General features: G+C 51.6%; 1 protein-coding gene across 2 annotated transcripts in view; it reads left to right on the top strand.

The window, feature by feature from the left end:
* Positions 1-18678, top strand: part of GIGYF1 (GRB10 interacting GYF protein 1) — a 1483862-nt gene that overhangs the window by 1169853 nt on the left and 295331 nt on the right. The gene's annotated exons all lie outside the window — the stretch shown is intronic.

The raw sequence follows: 18678 nt of genomic DNA, 5'->3' as shown, positions 1-18678 counted from the left end.
CGCGGCCGTGAGGCCTAACATCCTCACTGAGGTCTTCAAACCGCAGTCATGCCCACAGGAGCCACTGCTGCCGTTTAACGAAGCCTTGTCGGACATTCTTTTGGGCACGTGGTCCAGGCCCTCTTCAGGGTTCGCCTGTTGATAGGAACGTGGCCAGACGCCACCGTCCGTGTCCGGACGACCCCAAGTTCCTGTCCACCCATCCCACCCCTGAGAGTCTGGTGATCCAGGCCTCGACTTCCCAGACCGCATTCCCGTCGGCCCCGCCCGACCGGGAATCTAAGAGGTACGACCAGCATGGCAAGAAGGTCTTCTCGTCCCTGAGTTTGGGACTGCGGTCTTGCAACACCGCTTGCCTCTTGGGCCGCTACACCCACTCTGTGTGGGATACGGTCGCGGAACTGCTGCCAGAATGCCCCATGGAGGTGCGGGCGAAGCTCGGCAAGGCTGTGGCTGAGGGCCGAGACGCAGCAAAATATTCCATACGGTGTGGTCTTGATACGACCGCCTTGCTGGGCAGAGCGATGTCCACGACGGTGGCGATTCGTCGCCACGCCTGGCTGAGATCCGCCAACTTTTCGGCAGATGTCCAGAATGCCTTGATGGACATGATGCCATTTGATGGCTGTCGCCTGTTTGGTGACCAGGCGGACCACGCGCTGGAGCGCTTCAAGGACTCCAGGGTCACGGCCAAGTCCTTGGGTCTCTCGACCCAGCGCCAGCAAACGGGTTCGTTTCGCTCCTTTCGTGGCCAAGGAAGGGGCGTCCCCACACGTGCTGCCAGCCACGCGCCGCAACAATCTTTTCAACGCGGTGGCGGCCGTGGAAACCGCCGTGGAGGCGGTCGGGGTCAACGGCGGGGTCAGACCACACCTCCCCCCGCAGCATCAGCCTCCAAATCCTCCTAGTCCGTGCTTTCAGGCCCATGTGACGCCAGTGGATGGCAGGGTTCGCCATCACCTCGCCCGCTGGCGCGCAATCACATCGGACAGGTGGGTGCTGCAACTCGTCCGAAGCGGCTACTCCCTCCCCTTCGAGACCACTCTTCCAGCCATGCCACCGCAGAACCACCGTGTGTCGGGGGACCACTTGACACTTCTGCAGGGGGAAGTTACGGCCCTCTTGGCCAAGGGGGCCATCGAGCGCCTTCCTGGGCCAGAAGTAGGGCGTGGTTGCTATTCCCACTACTTTCTGGTGCCCAAGAAGGACAAAGGGGGCCTACGTCCTATCTTGGATCTACGGAACGTCAACGGCTTCCTCCGGAAGGAGAAGTTCAAGATGTTGACATTAGCTCAGGTCTTGGCTGCTCTAGACCCGCAAGACTGGATGGTAGCGTTGGACTTGCAGGATGTGTATTTTCACATCACCGTCCTGCCGGCCCACCGGCGTTACCTGCGGTTCACGGGTGTTCACAAATGTGATGGCGGTGGTCGCAGCCCATCTGCGCAGGTTGGGGGTTTCAGTCTTCCCCTACCTAGACGACTGGTTGTTGAAGGCGGGCTCGCCCCAGACAGTCGTCCACCACCTTCAGATGACGGCAGACCTCTTGCACGAGCTGGGGTTCTCCATCAATGTGCCGAAATCACACCTGTGTCCCTCTCAAAAGCTCCTTTTCATCGGAGCGCTTCTGGACTCTGCGCAGTTTCGGGTTTATCCTCGAACGGCGGGTCTGGGATATACAGGCTTTGATTCCCATCTTTCAGCCGCTATCCCGGGTTTCGGTCAGGTTGACGCTGCTGGGGCTGATGGCTTCCTGCATCCTTCTGGTGCATCACGCCCGGTGGCGGATGTGGGCTCTGCAGTGGGACCTGAAGTTTCAGTGGGCCCAGCATCAGGGCAACTTGTCCGACCACATCTTGATCTCAGAGGGCACTGCGAGACAACTGCAGTGGTGGCTTACGGACCGCGTTTGGGTCAGAGGCAGATCCCTCTCCCTTCCCCAACCGGAGCACGTTGTCGTGACGGACGCGTCCCTCCAGGGCTGGGGGGGCCACTTGGGAGAGGCGGAGATCAGAGGCATCTGGTCTCCGGCGGAGTCCCGGCTCCATATAAACCTGTTGGAGTTACGGGTGATTCGTCTAGCACTGAAGGCATTCCTCCCCTTTGTCAACGGGAGTGTAGTGCAGGTGTTCACAGACAACACCACCGCCATGTGGTACTGCAACAAGCAGGGCGGGGTGGGGTCGTGGACCCTTTGCCAGGAGGCTCTGCGTCTCTGGCAATGGCTGGAACGTCAGGGCGTGACTCTGACGGTTCAACACCTGGCAGGTTCTCTGAACGCCAGGGCGGACGAACTCAGCCGTCGGTGCTCGATGGATCACAAATGGCGTCTGAACTCGGACGTGGCGCAAGGCCTCTTTCTGCAATGGGGAGAGCCTTGGTTAGATCTATTCGCCACAGAAGAGAACGCGCAATGTCATTAGTTCTGCGCGTTGGAGTTTCCAAGACGGCACTCGCACGCCGACGCCTTTCGGCGCGAGTGGAGTTGCGGTCTGTTATACGCCTTTCCGCCTATACCACTTCTGCCCAGAGTGCTGAAGATCAGGCGCGACCGGGCCCCAGTTATCCTTGTGGCTCCGGACTGGGCTCAAAGGTACTGGTATCCTGAGCTACTCAGCATGTCAGTCGGTCCCCCGATCCGCCTGCCCCTTCAGGAGGACCTTCTGTCGCAGCAGCAGGGGACGGTCCTCCACCCGAACCAGTCCAGTCTCCACCTCTATGCTTGGAGATTGAGCGGCGGCAGTTGAGGCAATTTGACTTGCCTCCTGAAGTCTGTGATGTGATTCTGGCAGCCAGGCGTCCCTCCACAAAGTCGGTATACGCCTGTCGGTGGAACAGATTTGTGGCATGGTGCACAGCAAAGGCTGTGGACCCTCTTTCTGCCCCTCTTTCCGAGGTTCTTCTTTTTCTTCTCTCTCTTGCCCAGCAGGGCTCTGCTCTGGGCACTATCAAGGGCTACCTTTCGGCCCTTTCGGCCTTTCTGAGGCTGCCTGATCAACCTTCTTTGTTCAAGTCCCCTGTTGTAACGAGATTCTTGAAGGGCATCACACACATGTATCCTCCTGTTCCGTTTGTGATACCTCAGTGGGACTTGAACCTGGTTCTAACATTCTTGATGTGTGCTCCCTTTGAGCCACTTCATTCCTGTCCTCTCCGTCTCCTGACTTTAAAGACGGCCTTCCTGGTTGCCATCACCTCTGCCAGGAGAGTGAGTGAGCTCCAGGCTCTTTCTATCAAACCTCCTTTCTTGTCCATTCATCCAGACAAGGTGGTTCTGAGGACTAGACCTTCTTTCCTGCCCAAAGTAGTTTCTGCTTTTCACATCGGGCAGTCCATCACCCTCCCCTCCTTCTTCCCGCCTCCGCATCCTTCAAAGGATGAAGAGCGGCTCCATCGTCTGGACCCAAAACGTGCGCTTTCATTTTATATGGATCGCACACGCCAGTTCCGGGTGGATGACCAACTGTTTGTTGGCTACGTGGGTGCGAAGAAGGGACGGGCGGTACATAAACGGACCATCTCTCGGTGGGTCGTTCTGTGCATCAAAACGTGCTACTCTTTGGCTCGGAAGGAGCCTCCTGTTGGGCTGAGGGCCCATTCCACTCGGGCCACGGCGGCTACTACTGCCCTGGGCCGGGGAGTCCCCTTGCAGGACATTTGCCAGGCGGCTACGTGGGCCTCGCTGCACACCTTTGCGAGGCACTACTGCCTGGACAGTCAAGTCCGGAGGGATGGCTTCTTTGGCCGTTCTGTCCGCCAGGACTTTCTGGTGTAGGAATGTATTGGTTCGCAGACCCACCACCGGGGTTGGTATTGCTGGGGTATCTATTCTAAGGTAAGGAATCTAATACTAACGTGTTTCTTTCAGATGAACAAGTTACTTACCTTCGGTAACGATATATCTGTAAGAAACATTAGTTAGTATTAGATTCCTTACCGACCCACCCATCCTCCCCGTTCTGCGAACTGATACCTAGGGTTAAGGACATCCCTTTCAGGGCCCTAGTTTCAAATGGCACCAGTGTTGGTTCTCACGCCTACCGACGCGCAGGGGTACTGCTACGCAAAAGTTTCCAGATCCAGACTGACGCCTGGGGATTTTCTAAGGTAAGGAATCTAATACTAACTAATGTTTCTTACAGATATATCGTTACCGAAGGTAAGTAACTTGTTCTTCATGTCTTCCCATATCTAGACGACTGGCTCATAAAAGCCAACACACTCATGCTACTATTCAACTGCTTCACGACTTGGGATTCAGAGTAAATCACACCAAGTCACATCTGCAACCTTCACACATACAACAATATCTCGCCACTACAATAAACACCCAACTAACACTAGCCTATCCCTCTCCAACCAGGATAACAAGTGTACAAACTCTCCTAACAAGATTCAAGCTGCAACACTCTTCCAGCTCAAGTGTTCATGCAGCTCATAGGAATGATGGCATCTTGCATATTTATAGTACCTCACGCAAGACTGCAAATGTGTCCACTTCAAGAGTGCCTAGCACGCCAATGGAACCCGGCTCGTGGTCAATTAACAGACCTAGTGTTGGTTGACAGTTGGACTCATCGCTCTCTGCAATGGTGGAGCACCAAAAACCTTTTAAAGGGCCAACCGTTCCTAGAGCCAGTTCCTCAGGTAATCTTGACAGGGGACGCATCGCTCTCCGGCTGGGGAGCTCACCTACTGCATCACACCATGCACGGCAGGTAGACACCGCAACAAAAGGTTCGAGGCATGTGGGCTTCTGAATTCATATCTGTGCATAGATTGCCGCCTAGTGTTGGGTCCGGATGATTGCACATTGTTGTCCTGGAAGAGTCTTTAAAGTATCACGAAATAGGTGGCTCCTCCCCTGGACTACAGTACGCATGGTCATCCTCTCCATCTTCAGATTGTTTTTTTCCACCATTGGGTTCGGATGTACTTTAGAAAGTTTCAATCGATTCAGAACTCCGACTTACTAAAGGCCAAAAGGCCTTCGGGGGCGTCGTTATTGTTATTCGATCGGTGCCGACAACTTTATTCCTGTTGTTACTCAGGACGTCGAATCGGGCAGCGTGGCCTTTTCGACACCAAGGGACCGATCGTCGATGGAACGAAGTCCATTCAAAAGATGCCCCAAGTGTAACTCTAAATACCCACACATAGATAAACACCCGGTGTGTAACAAGTGCTTATCTCCAGAACACAATGAAGCCGACTGCTTAGCTTGTGCTCAATTTCGATCGAAAAAGACAGACGATGCAGAAGTCGGCGCCTGAGCCGTAAAATATCTTTGAAGACTACGAAGAGGTCGTCGAAGCTGAAGACTCAGATCAGCAGTCGGAGCAGGGGTCGGAACATGACTCCAACTACTACATCGACAAAGAAGACCTCGTCGAGGTAGGGGATGACGATCCAAGCATCGGAGCCGTCGAGGACAACTCCGGCGAGGACACTGGGCCGACCGTGAGTACGGAGCCCAATATATTTACAGATACCAATCCAGAGGCTCAGGTCGAGGCATCGCCGGAAGGCCTTAGCCAAGATCAAGACATCGATTCTATTGCCCCGCAATTAAGCCCGGCTAAGAATAGAATACAAGAGCCATCGGTGCGACATTACCAAATCTTGGGAAAATCGTAACCGAAAGTGATGGAACCAAAACAGAAACCGAAACTGATAACTTCAGTCTTCGGACCAAGAAGTGTAGATCCGTCAAAGCCGACCAAGCAAAAAAAGGTCTTTGACCCATCGGGGTCGCATGCAAGGTTTGTCAAGCCGAGAGCCAGTACACCCATGTCCGCGTTTAAGCTAAAGGCCGACTAGATTGATGTCGACGCCAAGCAACACAATCAAAGGACTCGAGCGGAAAACAGTTGTCAAACCGAAACAAAAAGTCGACAAACCAAGGCCAAGGCAAGTGCACACAAAGACACTCTAGCCAAAGACCAGGATCGAACCGAAGGGGTCCGTCGAGCCGAAGCAACAAAACATCGCTCCGAAGCAGCAAGCTCCAAAGACGACACCAGGCCAAAGAATGGTTATCGAACAAACGAGAACAGTCTGATCGATAACAACAACAGCTCCGAAAAAGTTCATACAGTCTACTAAAACTGTCAAAACTCCAAAGTCTCTCGGACCAATTAAATTCAGACTTCCTCCACACGTGAAGCCGAGGGCGGTCGATCAAACTACCGGATTCGAACCGACACAAACAAAAGTCGATATCGGGGGAAAGAGCTAAAACACCTGAGGAACAGGAACCCTCAACAGAGGAACAGTCGAAATTATATGTTGACCCCGATACTGGCAAAGTTACCCTATTGAAAAGGAAAATCAGACCAGACACTTACGCTGAGTCCTATAAAATACCACTCAAGAGGAAAAGAGACACTTCAACATCTCCAGTTCTCTTTGAGTCTATCACACCATATGTGCAAGAAACTTATACGTATTCTCCCACACGCACAGATGACTATGGGGAGTATGAGGACAATGAACAGTACAATTATCCAGTGGACAATGACCAGGGCATACAAAATCAACCATGGTCTGACCCTGTAGATCCTGGAGACTCTCAGCCAATTCCAGACAATACTGCATACCCTGTTGAGACTTCGCCTACAGAGGAGACAGCTGCCTTCAATGCATTAATAGAGCAGCATACAATCACCATGTGGAGATGCATGCAGATCCCATTGATGAAGACTTCCTCTTTCACACTTTCAACACCTCAGAATAAACTGTCAAAACATTACCAATGTTAAAAGGGGTGCTTAAACATGCAGGGGACATATTTAAAGAAACAACCAGGGCACGGGTCATTAACTCTAGAATAGAGAGAAAATATAGGCCAGCACCTGTGGACCCTACATACATTAAGGGACAACTGCCTTTAGACTCTTTGGTCGTATCCAATGCACGTAAACGTGCTAATTTACAAACCTCTGGCGAAGCTCCACCTCCAGACAAGGAGTCTAAAATTCTGGAGGCTTTGGGCAAAAGGGTAGCTGTTCAAGCATCTAACATATGGAGAATTGCAAACACACTAGCCCTGTTGGCCAGGTATGAGAGGGCGCACTATGACACACTAGAGCACGTTTTCCAGCATCTACCTGACCTTTATAAGGAACAGGCAGAATTCCTAATACAAGAGGGGAAGCTCATATCTAACGCCTCCATCAAATGTGCCTTAGATGCAGCAGACACAGCAGCCAGGGCTATCAATACCAGTGTCATGCTCAGAAGACATGCGTGGCTACGCATCTCTTGGTTTAACCCCTTCCATGCTCATGACGAGCTGGGCTCGTCATGCAGTAGCCTCCTCCCAGGCTGATGACGAGCCCAGCTCGTCATGAATTCATTGAATTGCCCATACCCCCAGCACAGCAGGGAAATACACTCAGCAGCAATGGTGTTAAGAATGAGGTCTTAAGCACTTTACTCAATCAACCTGTAAACCCTGATTTTTTTTTTTATTTGATCCTGATGTGGACACAATATTAGACATAATGAAAAAGGATACCGAGACAGCCAAGTCTATTGGGAGCTTTGCAGTCACAACAATACAGAGGCGACTCCTTTCGTCGCTCCAGCAACAGAGGAGCTGCAAGAGGAGGCTCAACACAGCAAACCTCTTCCAACAAAGGCAACACGCAAAACACCTACAACAAAAACAGTAGAGGTGGATACCGTGGCAATAACACCAAGGGTAGAGGACGAGGGAATAACAACACCAGATCCTCTACCAATACCAAACAGTGACTTCTTGTCACTACCCCCAGACCATGTAACACCAGTCGGGGGAAGATTACAGCAGTTCCTGCCAGTCTGGGAAAACATAACTACAGACAGGTGGGTGAGGCAAATTATACAGCGCGGCTATTGCCTAGAATTAATCTCCACACCACCCAACATACCCCCAAGACACCGTCCTATGTCTGCAGAACACCTACACTTATTGCAGCAAGAAGATATCAGCATGCCACAAAAAGGGCCATAGAACTAGTACCCTTAGAACACCAGGGTACAGGGGTGTACTCTCTGTACTTCCTAATCCCCAAGAAGGACGGGTCTCTCAGACCTGTTCGAGGCATGTGGGCTGCTGAATTCATATCTGTGCATAGATCGCCACCTAGTGTTGGGTCTGGATGATCGCACATTGTTGTCCTGGAAGAGTCTTCGAAGTATCACGAGATAGGTGGCTGCTCCCTTGGACTACAGTGCGCATGGGCATCGACTCCATCCCCAGATAGTTTTTTTTCCGCCATTGGGTTCGGATGCATATTGGTTCACTCAAGTTCGGAATCGATAAAAAACTTTCTTTTTGGCCAAAAGGCATTTAGTTTATCGTCGGTAATGTCTTGCGATCGGTGCCCAGTTCTGTTACAGCTCAGTTCCCGAGCCGGACATCCAGAGGAGCCGCCTGGCTTTTCAGCACTGAAGGCCCGGTCGACGCCAGAGGCCTTATCGACGAACCATCATGGAATGGAGCCTGTTCAAAAGATGTCCCGTGTGCAACTCGAAATGTCCTCACACAGACGTCCACCCGGTGTGCAATAAGTGCCTGTTGCCGGATCACAATGAAGCCAGCTGTATGACTTGTTCTCGTTTCCGCTCCAAGAAGACGATTCGACTTCGACGCGCAGCGCGGAAGGAAGTCCATAAGACGGCACCTGACCCGGTGAACATCTTCGATGCCGAGGACGATGAGGGAGCAGAGCGGGAGGTTCAAGAGAACCTGTCTGATCCCGCATCGGAGATCGACTCCAGCTACGACGCTGATATTGAGATGGTCGATACCGAAGACGTCGTCGACGAGGTAGGAGTCGACGATGGGGCCTTTGCGGCCATGGAAGATAGCTCCAGCGAGGAGCTAGGCCCAAACACTGATACTGGGGCTGAGACCCTTCATAAGGCTCAGGTCGAGGGATCGCCACATGGCCTTACCCAAGATCTTCCACTGGGTTCTACAGCCCCGCCTTCGGGCCCGGCTTCGGACACTTCTAAAGAGCCGCTGGTTGCCAAATCGAAACCGAAAGAGAAAGCTTCGGTGTCTACGCAACCAAAAGCGCTAGAGGCGAAATCGAAACCGAAAGTGCGTATTGCTTTGGTCGGCTCGAAGTCCTCTGAACTATCGGCACCGACGAAGCATAAAGGTGTTATCGACCCGGTGCGGTCGCTAAAGGGCGTCGAGCCAAAGACTGGAACGCCGAAAGCACTGGTCAAAGACGTCGACCCAAAAATATCGGCGCTGAAGACAGTCGACACCGATAAAGGACTCGGAGCTCAAAAGGTTCTCGATCCTACTCGTCCACCAGACAAGGCTAAGAGCGGTACGAACCTCGAGTCCACGCCTGGCGGCGGCTCGAAGGAACCAGTCGAGTCGACGCAACCGTCCGCCTCCTTCTCGAAGCAGGTGTCGGAATCGCTGAAGCGAATTAAGGAAAAGGCTTCGGCTGTCGGACCAAAGGATACTCCACCTCCAAAGCCTGCCAGTAAACCTCAAAAGACGTCGGCGCCCATCCAGTTCACGCTGCCGCCGAAAGTGGTACCGAAGGCCTTTGCCCCTAAGATGGCCGTCGAAGCGTCCAAGAAGGTGTCCACGGGGCCGAAGCACACAACTGTGGTACTGGCCACAAAGCAATGACAACCCTCGCTTCAAGAGCAACAGGAACAATTCATCGATGCCGACACAGGCAGACTTTCTATTTACAAACGAAAGATCGCCCCGAAACAGCCTATGGAGTCATATAAAATCCCATTGAAAAAGAAGGATTCTACTACAACACCCGTTCTTGTAGAACCTATCTCTCCACGTGGCCAAGATGTCTCACCCACTTACTCGGCTGTGGAGACAGGTGAAGGTGACAATGAGGAATACAGCTATGCTGTGGACACTGATCCAGAAGATCATAATGAACCCTGGGCGGACGCTGCTGACCCAGGGGGATCCACACACTGCCCCGGACAGTCATGTGTATGCTGTAAAAACATCGCCTACTGAAGACTCAGCAGTGTTTAATACACTTATTGAAAGGGCAGCCAAAAATCCTGATGTTCAGCTCCATGCTGACCCTATTGAAGTGGATTTTCTGTTTGACACCTTTTCCACCTCAGAGAGGACTGTCAAGACTCTACCAATGCTGAAGGGTGTCTTGAAACATGCTGGAGAGATATTTAAGGAGCCAACAAGGGCCAGGGTGATAAACCCAAGAATCGGAAAAAAAGTACAAACCGGCGCCTGGGGACCCTACCTACATTAGGGGACAGTTGCCGTTGGACTCTCTGGTTGTTTCCAATGCCCGGAAGAGGGCTAACTCACAAACAACGGGTGATGCTCCTCCCCCTGATAAAGAATCTAAAGTGCTAGAAGCATCGGGGAAAAGGGTGGCAGCTCAAGCGGCCAATTTCTGATAGATACGTCTGCCGTGTGGATTCCTCACCTTGTGAATATCCCCTTGCGTCAGCAACATTCGGAAATTCTTTTTGTAGCTTCGCGCCGACATGGATCTGGACGTCACAGAGGCACGGTACCGCTCGCGACTCCGCTGACGTCACCGATGCCTATAACAGGCCCACGCCGGCGTGATGACATCAGTTCCCTTTTTTCCGCGTCGTCGACGCTAACGGTTTTCAGGGATCGTACTGTAGCTTTACAGTAACTTTGTTACTATTATTGTGTCTATCTTATATTCTTCGAAATGTCGTCGAAAAAAACTGGATTTAAGGCTTGCGGCGCATGTGGCAAGACTATGTCTATAACCGATCCTCATGAATGCTGTGTTTGGTGTTTAAGTTCCGACCATGACGTCGAGGACTGTCCTTGCTGCAAGATGACTCCGAAGGCATTAAGAGAAAGAGAGATGAAACTCCTTGTGGCAAAACTTAAAGATAAGAAAGTTAAAAAGTCTTCGAAGTCTCAAACTCGTCGGTCGAGGTCGACATCGAGGTCTGGGTCTCGTTTGAGGTCACGCTCGGAGTAGTCGTCGGCTCACGCTTCAAAGTCTTCGAGGAAGAAGCATAAGAAGAGGAGCCATGAGTCACGTCATCACTCCGGAAAGGACTCTAGTTCAAGACCGAAGTCCCAGGGCAAACTTCTGAGTAAGGAAGTGGAGGTTTCGGAGTTGGAACATAACTCTGTTGGTGAGGCTTCACATCCGGATTCACCCGAATCTCAGAAGCAGGTCCATTCTCCGGTTCCATCCAATCCTTCTGGTCAGGAGGATGAAGGTGAGGAGCAGGGGGCTGGTGAAGTCGAAGTTCCGGTGCCTGCGGGTTCGTCGACCCCGGTTCCTGGACTCGGTGAAGAGGTCGACGTTGTTTCGACTCCACCTCCTCAGGAACGACCCAGAGATCCATATCCTGAATTTCCAACTCCAGGTCAGGATCCTTCTCAGTTCCTGAACGCCATGTTTGGTGTATATTCCAGGGCAATGTTCCCGTCTGGTGCACCTGTTGGTCCCACGGGTCCAATGGCCTTCAACTTGGGTATTCCCCAGGCTTACGCCCCTGCGCCCTTCATGCCTTTTATGCCGGCTATACCACCGCATTGGCATTTTCCGGCACCACCGGTGTCGCCGAAGTGCACGACGCCGACTCCGTCGACGCCGGTCTCATCGACGCCTAAGACTCCGAGGCAGGATTCTGCCCGACCTCTTATTGAAAAACCTCGTCCGACTTCGGGTTCGACGCCGGCACCAACCCCGACGGAGTCGATTCCAAATCCTTTGACTTCTGCTATGAAGGAAAGATCTCAGAGAAAGGCCCAGAGACTTCTGGAAGAGGAAAGATATATCAATATTCAGATACTGAAGAAGGGGAGTTACAGGATTCTGAGGATCCTTTTGAAGACTTGTGTGAGGCCAGTGGGCTTGAACTGTCGCCTGAGTGGGAATTGGCTTCAGTGTCAAATGTACCATCGAAGGATGTGGTGCCTTATCACACCGTTATTAAAAAAGCAGCGAGTTTGTTGAATATTACTCTGCCCACTGCTGATTATAAACCTAATATTTTAACTGAGGTTCTTCATTCACCGTCGTCAGTAATTGAACCTGTTACCCTACAACGAGGCCTTATCTGAGCCCATCTATGAGGTTTGGAAGAAACCTTTATCTGCTCCTGCAGTTTCTAGAACAGTGGCGAGGAGATACAGAGTTGCACCTGAGGACCCTGCGTTTTTATCAATTCATCCCTTACCTGAGAGTTTGGTGGTGCAGGCTGCCTGCTCAAAGAAATCTGCTGGTGCTTTTCCACAGGTTCCTGGGGATAAAGAATCCAGAAAGCAAGATCAGAGTGCCAGGAAGGTTTTCTCATCAGCCAGTATGGCGTTAAAGTCAACCAACGCAACGTGTCTGATGGGAAGGTATATCCATGCCTTGATGGATTCTGTCAAGCAGCTGATTCCAAAAATTCCTGAGGATGACAGGAAGGATTTTCAGGAAGTGATATCAGACACTGAAGCAGCTGCGAGACAGGTGATTCAGAGTGGTCTGGACACTGCGGATTCGGTGGCAAGGGTCATGGGCTCCTCCGTGGCCACCAGGAGGGCTGCCTGGCTTAAATCATCGGAGTTCTCTGCGGACGTCCAGTCTGCTTTGTTGGACTTGCCTTTTGATGGCTCAGGATTGTTTGGCAAGAAGGCTGATGCTGCTTTGGAACGTTTTAAGGACAGTAGGGCCACTGCAAAATCTTTGGGTCTTCAGTCCAGAGGCACTACTGGTAGACGCTACAGGGGGTTTGGAACATCTTCCTTTCGTTCTTGCAGACCATCCCAGCAGCAGCCTCAACAGCAGCAGAATACGCTGTACAAGTCATACAGGGGCAGGCAAAGATCCCGCCCTAGAGGTCGTCAATCCTCCTCCTCTCCTTCCCGAACCCCCGGCCAACGCAGCAAAGCAGCCCTAGATCCGCCATTCCGGATCATGTGGGCCCAGTGAGGGGTCGGCTTACTCATTTTCTACAAGATTGGGAATTAATAACATCGGATCTTTGGGTTCTGTAGTAGGGGATCTCTGTGTATAGTCATAATCTAGTGAATAGTCCCGCCCATGTGCGTGGACCCCGGCAATCAAAAATAATCTCTTAAGTTGTCAAAATCATGCAGAAACTGCAAAGACACTTAAGAGAGAATTTAAAGACAAATAATGCAGCCTATATCCACAGGCTACACTGTCCAGTACTTCAACTAGAAATTCCACCAAAAATCACCACACACAGCCCAGCCTGCCAGTTTCTACCATAGAGAAACCTGCCTCCCCCAGTCCAAGACTCAGGAATGATAGAGAGGAAGGTAGGGACAGACAAGCCCCATAGGCTGCCATTATGTGGCTTAAATAGGATACTGTGCCTTTAAGAGAACTTTCCAGACTTCTCCCAGTATCCCAGAATGCATAGCAGGTCCAACTTACTTTCAGTTCTTTTTGAAGGCGTATAAAACGCCAGACCTGCAGCATTGTTCACATGAAGAATTCTCCACCGGGGAGGAGGGAGGGCGCTTATGACTATAACAGAGATACCCCTACTACAGAACTGGAGTTACAGGACAGAAACTACTCCTTCTGTAGTAGGGGATCTCTGTGTATAGTCATAATCTAGTGAATAGAATGGCAAGCCCATCCCCACAACGAAGCGGCGGTGGAGAAAAATACATAATGCCACTATTGCGCGAACAAATTCCGCAGCGAAGCCTGTCCAACCTGAGCGTCTGCCCTGGCGTCAGTGTCCAGGCAGTAATGCTTAGCAAAGGTATGAACCGACTTCCAAGTGGCTGCCTTGCAGATCTCAGCAATTGGCACGTTACGGAGCAGAGCCGTCGTGGCAGCTTTGCCCCTGGTGGAATGAGCCTTAGGCTTACCTCCTAAGGTCTTATTAGCTTTCTGATAACACAATTGTATGCAGGACACAATCCACCTAGAGATGGACTGTTTAGAGGTCGCAAGACCTGTCCTGACCGATCCATAATTGATAAACAACTGGTCAGACCTACGGATATCTTTGGTTTTATCCAGATAAAATTTCAACACCCTCCTAACATCCAGAGAATGGAGAGACCTCTCCGCTGGGGATGAAGGGTTCTGAAAGAACGTAGGTAAAGTTATAGTCTGGTTGACATGAAAGTCAGAAATAACCTTGGGAAGAAATTTAGGGTGAGTACGCATAACAACCTTAGCAGCATGAAATACAGTATAAGGTTCATTACAACACAACGCCTGAATTTCACTCACCCTGCGGGCCGATGTAATGGCCACGAGGAACGCCGCCTTCCAGGACAGGTGCTGCAACGAAGCCTTATGAATAGGTTCAAAAGGTTCCTTCATCAATCTGGACAGCACCACATTCAATTCCCATGAAGGCGAGGGAAGCCTGACAGGAGGGAATACTTTCTTCAATCCTTCCAGAAAATCTTTGATCACGGGGATCTGGAAAAAGGAAGTCTGTGAAGGGCATTTCCTGTAGGCAGTCAATGCAGCCAGATGAACCTTAATGGAATGCACATTAAGGCCAGTGCCAGTTCAAAGGTCTTTGGTCTCCAGAGGAAAGGTTGCTTCATATCAACCTTCTAGAGTTGCGGGCGATACGTCTGGCGCTCAAGGCCTTCCTCCCTTCCCTTCGCGGGCGGTCAGTTCAGGTCCTGACGGACAACACGACCGCGATGTGGTACATCAACAAGCAGGGAAGAGTAGGGTCGCAGTGTCTCTGCAGAGAGGCTCTGCGTCTCTGGTCCTGGGTTCAGGACCATCAGATTTGTCTGATGGCAAATCATCTGGCCGGGGTTCAGAACGTTCGTGCAGACAGTCTCAGTCGGCAGTTCTCTGCCGATCACGAGTGGAGGCTCCATCCAGAGGTAGTTCTCGACATCTTTCGGATGTGGGGGACTCCTCGGGTGGACCTGTTCGCCACTCAAGAGAATGCTCACCTCCTGTCATTCTGCAGTCTCCAGTATCCGATGCAAGGAGCCTTGGGGGACGCGTTTCAGTTGAGTTGGAGCTCGCAACTCCTTTACGCGTTTCCTCCCATACCTTTGATTCCTCGGGTTCTGAGGAAGATTCGCCAAGACCGGGCCAGAGTCATATTGGTCGCCCCGGATTGGCCAAGAAGGGTGTGGTACTCGGACCTTCTCCACCTCTCCTCTCACCCGCCGCTCCGTCTCCCTCTCAGGGCAGATCTCCTCTCTCAGATGGAGGGGCAGGTTCTACACCCCCACCTCCAGACATTACACCTTCATGCCTGGAGATTGAATGGGGCAACCTGATTTCTTTTTCTCTCCCTCATGATGTGGTGGATGTCATTTTATCAGCCAGGCGTGACTCCACTAAGTCCATCTATTCTTATAGGTGGTCTAAGTTTGTTGTTTGGTGCAGGGAGAAGTCCATAGACCCTTTGAGGGCCCATTTATCTGATGTTCTCCAGTTTGCCCTTTCTCTGGCACAGCAGGGGCTTGCTGTTGCCACGGTGAAGGGTTATCTGTCAGCGCTGTCGGCGTTTATCTGTTTGCCTGACCAGCCTTTTCTGTTTAAATCTCCTATAGTTTTAAGGTTTTTGAAGGGCCTCATTAATAAGTTTCCTCCTATCCCTTTTATTGTGCCACAGTGGTATTTGAATCTAGTTTTGACATTTTTAATGGGTCCTCCTTTTGAGCCTCTTCACAAATGTCCTATGAGGCTCCTGACTTTCAAAACCGTTTTCCTCGTTGCAATAACCTCGGCAAGGAGGGTTAGTGAGCTTCAAGCTCTTAGTTCCAAGCCCCCTTTCTTGTCCATTCATGCTGATCGAATGGTTCTTAGGACCAGGGCTGCTTTTCTGCCTAAGGTGGTAACTCCTTTCCACCTTGGTCAATCTGTTACCCTCCCTACCTTTTATCCTCCCCCACACCCTTCCACGGAGGAGGAGAGATTACACCGTCTTGACCCCAAGAGGGCAGTCAAGTCAAGTCATAGTCAAGTCATAAAATTTGTATAGCGCACTACATACCCAGAGGGTTTCAAGGCGCTTAGGAAGGGGAGGAGGATTATTTGTCAAATATCCACGTTTTAAGCTGCTTTCTGAACGCTAGGTGGTTCTGGGTGAGGCGAAGGTAAGCGGGGAGTGAGTTCCATGTTTTAGCAGCCAGGTATGAAAAGGATCTGCCTCCCATGGTGGTCTTGTTGATGCGAGGTACAGTGGCGAAGGCTTGGCTGGAAGAGCGAAGTTGGCGGGAGGGGGTGTAGAAGTACAGTCGAGAGTTGAGGCAATCTGGTCCGATGTCGTAGAGTGATTTGTGTGCGTGGGTAAGCAGTCGGAAAGTGATCCTCTTATTGACGGGTAGCCAGTGGAGGTCTTTAAGGTGACCAGAGATGTGATCGTTGCGTGGGATGTCTAATATGAGCCTGGCTGAGGCGTTTTGGATTCGTTGTAGTTTCTTCTGGAGTTTAGCGGTAGTACCTGCGTAGAGGGTGTTTCCGTAGTCCAGTCGGCTCGTGACTAGAGCGTGGGTGACTGTTTTCCTTGTTTCGGAGGGGATCCAGCGAAATGTTTTTCTGAGCATGCGAAGAATGTTAAAGCAGGAAGAGGATACGGCGCTGACTTGTCTGTTCATTGAGAGTGAAGAATCCAGGATGACGCCAAGGTTCCGTGCGTGGTCTGTCGGGATGGGTGCTTTTCCGAGGGCTTCCGGCCACCAGGAGTCATCCCATGCAGAGGGGGATGTACCTAAGATGAGGACTTCTGTTTTGTCTGAGTTCAGTTTCAGACGGCTTTGTTTCATCCATTCGGCGACTTCTTTCATTCCTTCGTGTAAGTTAGTTTTGGCGGTGCTGGGGTCCTTGGTGAGAGAAAGGATCAGTTGAGTGTCATCCGCGTAAGAGATGATGTTGAGGTTGTGTTGGCGGGCGATGGCCGCGAGGGGGCTCATGTATACGTTGAAGAGGGTGGGACTGAGTGAGGATCCTTGAGGTACGCCGCAGATGACTTCAGAGGCCTCGGATTTGAATGGTGGGAGGCGGACTCTCTGGGTTCTTCCGGTGAGGAACGAGGTGATCCAATCAAGTGCTTTTCCTTGGATTCCGATGTTATTGAGGCGTTGTAGAAGGGTGCTGTGGCAGACTGTGTCGAATGCTGCAGAGAGGTCGAGGAGGATGAGGGCGACTGTGTCACCATTGTCCAGTAGAGTTCGAATGTCGTCTGTTGCTGCGATGAGGGCGGTCTCAGTGCTGTGTTTGGCTCGGAAGCCAGATTGTGAGGGGTCGAGGGATTTGTTGGCTTCGAGGAAGGCGGCGAGCTGGTTGTTGACGGCTTTCTCGATGACTTTGGCCGGGAATGGAAGAAGCGAGATGGGGCGGTAGTTTTTGAGTTCGGTGGGGTCTGCTGTTGGTTTTTTCAGAAGGGCGGTGAGTTCAGCGTGTTTCCAGTCTTCTGGGAAGGTAGCGGAGTTGAAGGAGCAGTTGATGACGTCTCGGAGGTGCGGTGCTATGACGGAGTCTGCTTTGTTGAAGATGTGGTGAGGGCATGGGTCTGTGGGGGATCCAGAGTGGATGGAATTCATCAGGCGGATGGTGTCCTCAGTGGAGATTGGGTTCCAGGCGTTAAGGGTGTTTACGGGGGGAAGATGGTCAGCAGATGGTAGGGTGGGTTGGCTTCCGGGTTGGTTGTCAAAGCTGTTGTGGATGTCAGCAATCTTGTTGTGGAAAAAAGAGGCTAGGGAGTCGCAGAGGGTTTGAGAGGGGGTGATGTCGTTGGAGTTGGCCGAGGGGTTGGAAAATTCCTTGACGATGTTGAAAAGTTCCTTGCTGTTGTGGGCGTTGTTGTCAAGTCGATCCTTGAATGCTGTTTTCTTGGCTTTTCGGATCAGTTGGTGGTGAGTGCGGGTGGCGCTTTTGAAGGCGTCCTTGTTGCTGGTGGATGGGTCTTTTTTCCAGGCCTTTTCAAGGGAGCGGCATAGTTTCTTGGACTTCTTGAGATCATCGTTGAACCATGAGGCCTTCTTGTTGCCAAGTTTGTGTTGACGTTTTTTCAGTGGTGCTAAGGAGTCGGCGGTGTTGGATAACCAAAGGGTGAGGTTGGAGGCGGCTTCGTTGGCGTTAGAAGAGAGGGCTGGGGAGGTTCGAAGGAGCGATGCGGAGATCTGATCCGTGGTGATTTTGTTCCAGTTTCTTTGTAGAGTTGGTTGGAGGTGGATGATGGGTTTCGGCTTGTTGTAGGTGAAGTGAACGCAGCTGTGGTCAGTCCAGAGGAGATCCGTAGTGTGGCTGAAGGAGACATGGTTGCTGGAGGTGAAGATGGGGTCGAGTGTGTGACCTGCGATGTGGGTGGGGGAAGTGACCAGTTGTTTAAGTTCGAGGTTGTCTAAGAGGGTGGCGGTGTTGCGGTCGTTGATCTTTTCGAAGTGAAAGTTGAGGTCTCCCAGAAGGATGTAGTCTTTGGAGGGGAGCGCGTGTGGGGTGATGAAGTCCGTGATGTCTTCACTGAATTTTGCGCGGGGTCCTGGTGGTCTGTAGAGGAGGGTGCCTCTAAGAGTTGTCTTGGGGTCGATGTGGATCTGGAAGTGAAGGTGTTCGGAGTTAGCGAGGTTGGCGTCAGAGCTGGTAGAGATGCGGATGGATTTCTTATGGACGATAGCGATTCCTCCTCCTGTATGGTCGGTGCGGTCCTTGCGTGTGATCTTATAGTCATCAGGGATAGCGATGGTGATGTCTGGGGCGGAGGAAG

This window comes from Lissotriton vulgaris, chromosome 12, assembly GCF_964263255.1.
Source record: "Lissotriton vulgaris chromosome 12, aLisVul1.2, whole genome shotgun sequence".
Taxonomy (NCBI): Eukaryota; Metazoa; Chordata; class Amphibia; order Caudata; family Salamandridae; genus Lissotriton; species Lissotriton vulgaris.
This window is presented reverse-complemented; position numbering and strand designations above follow the sequence as displayed.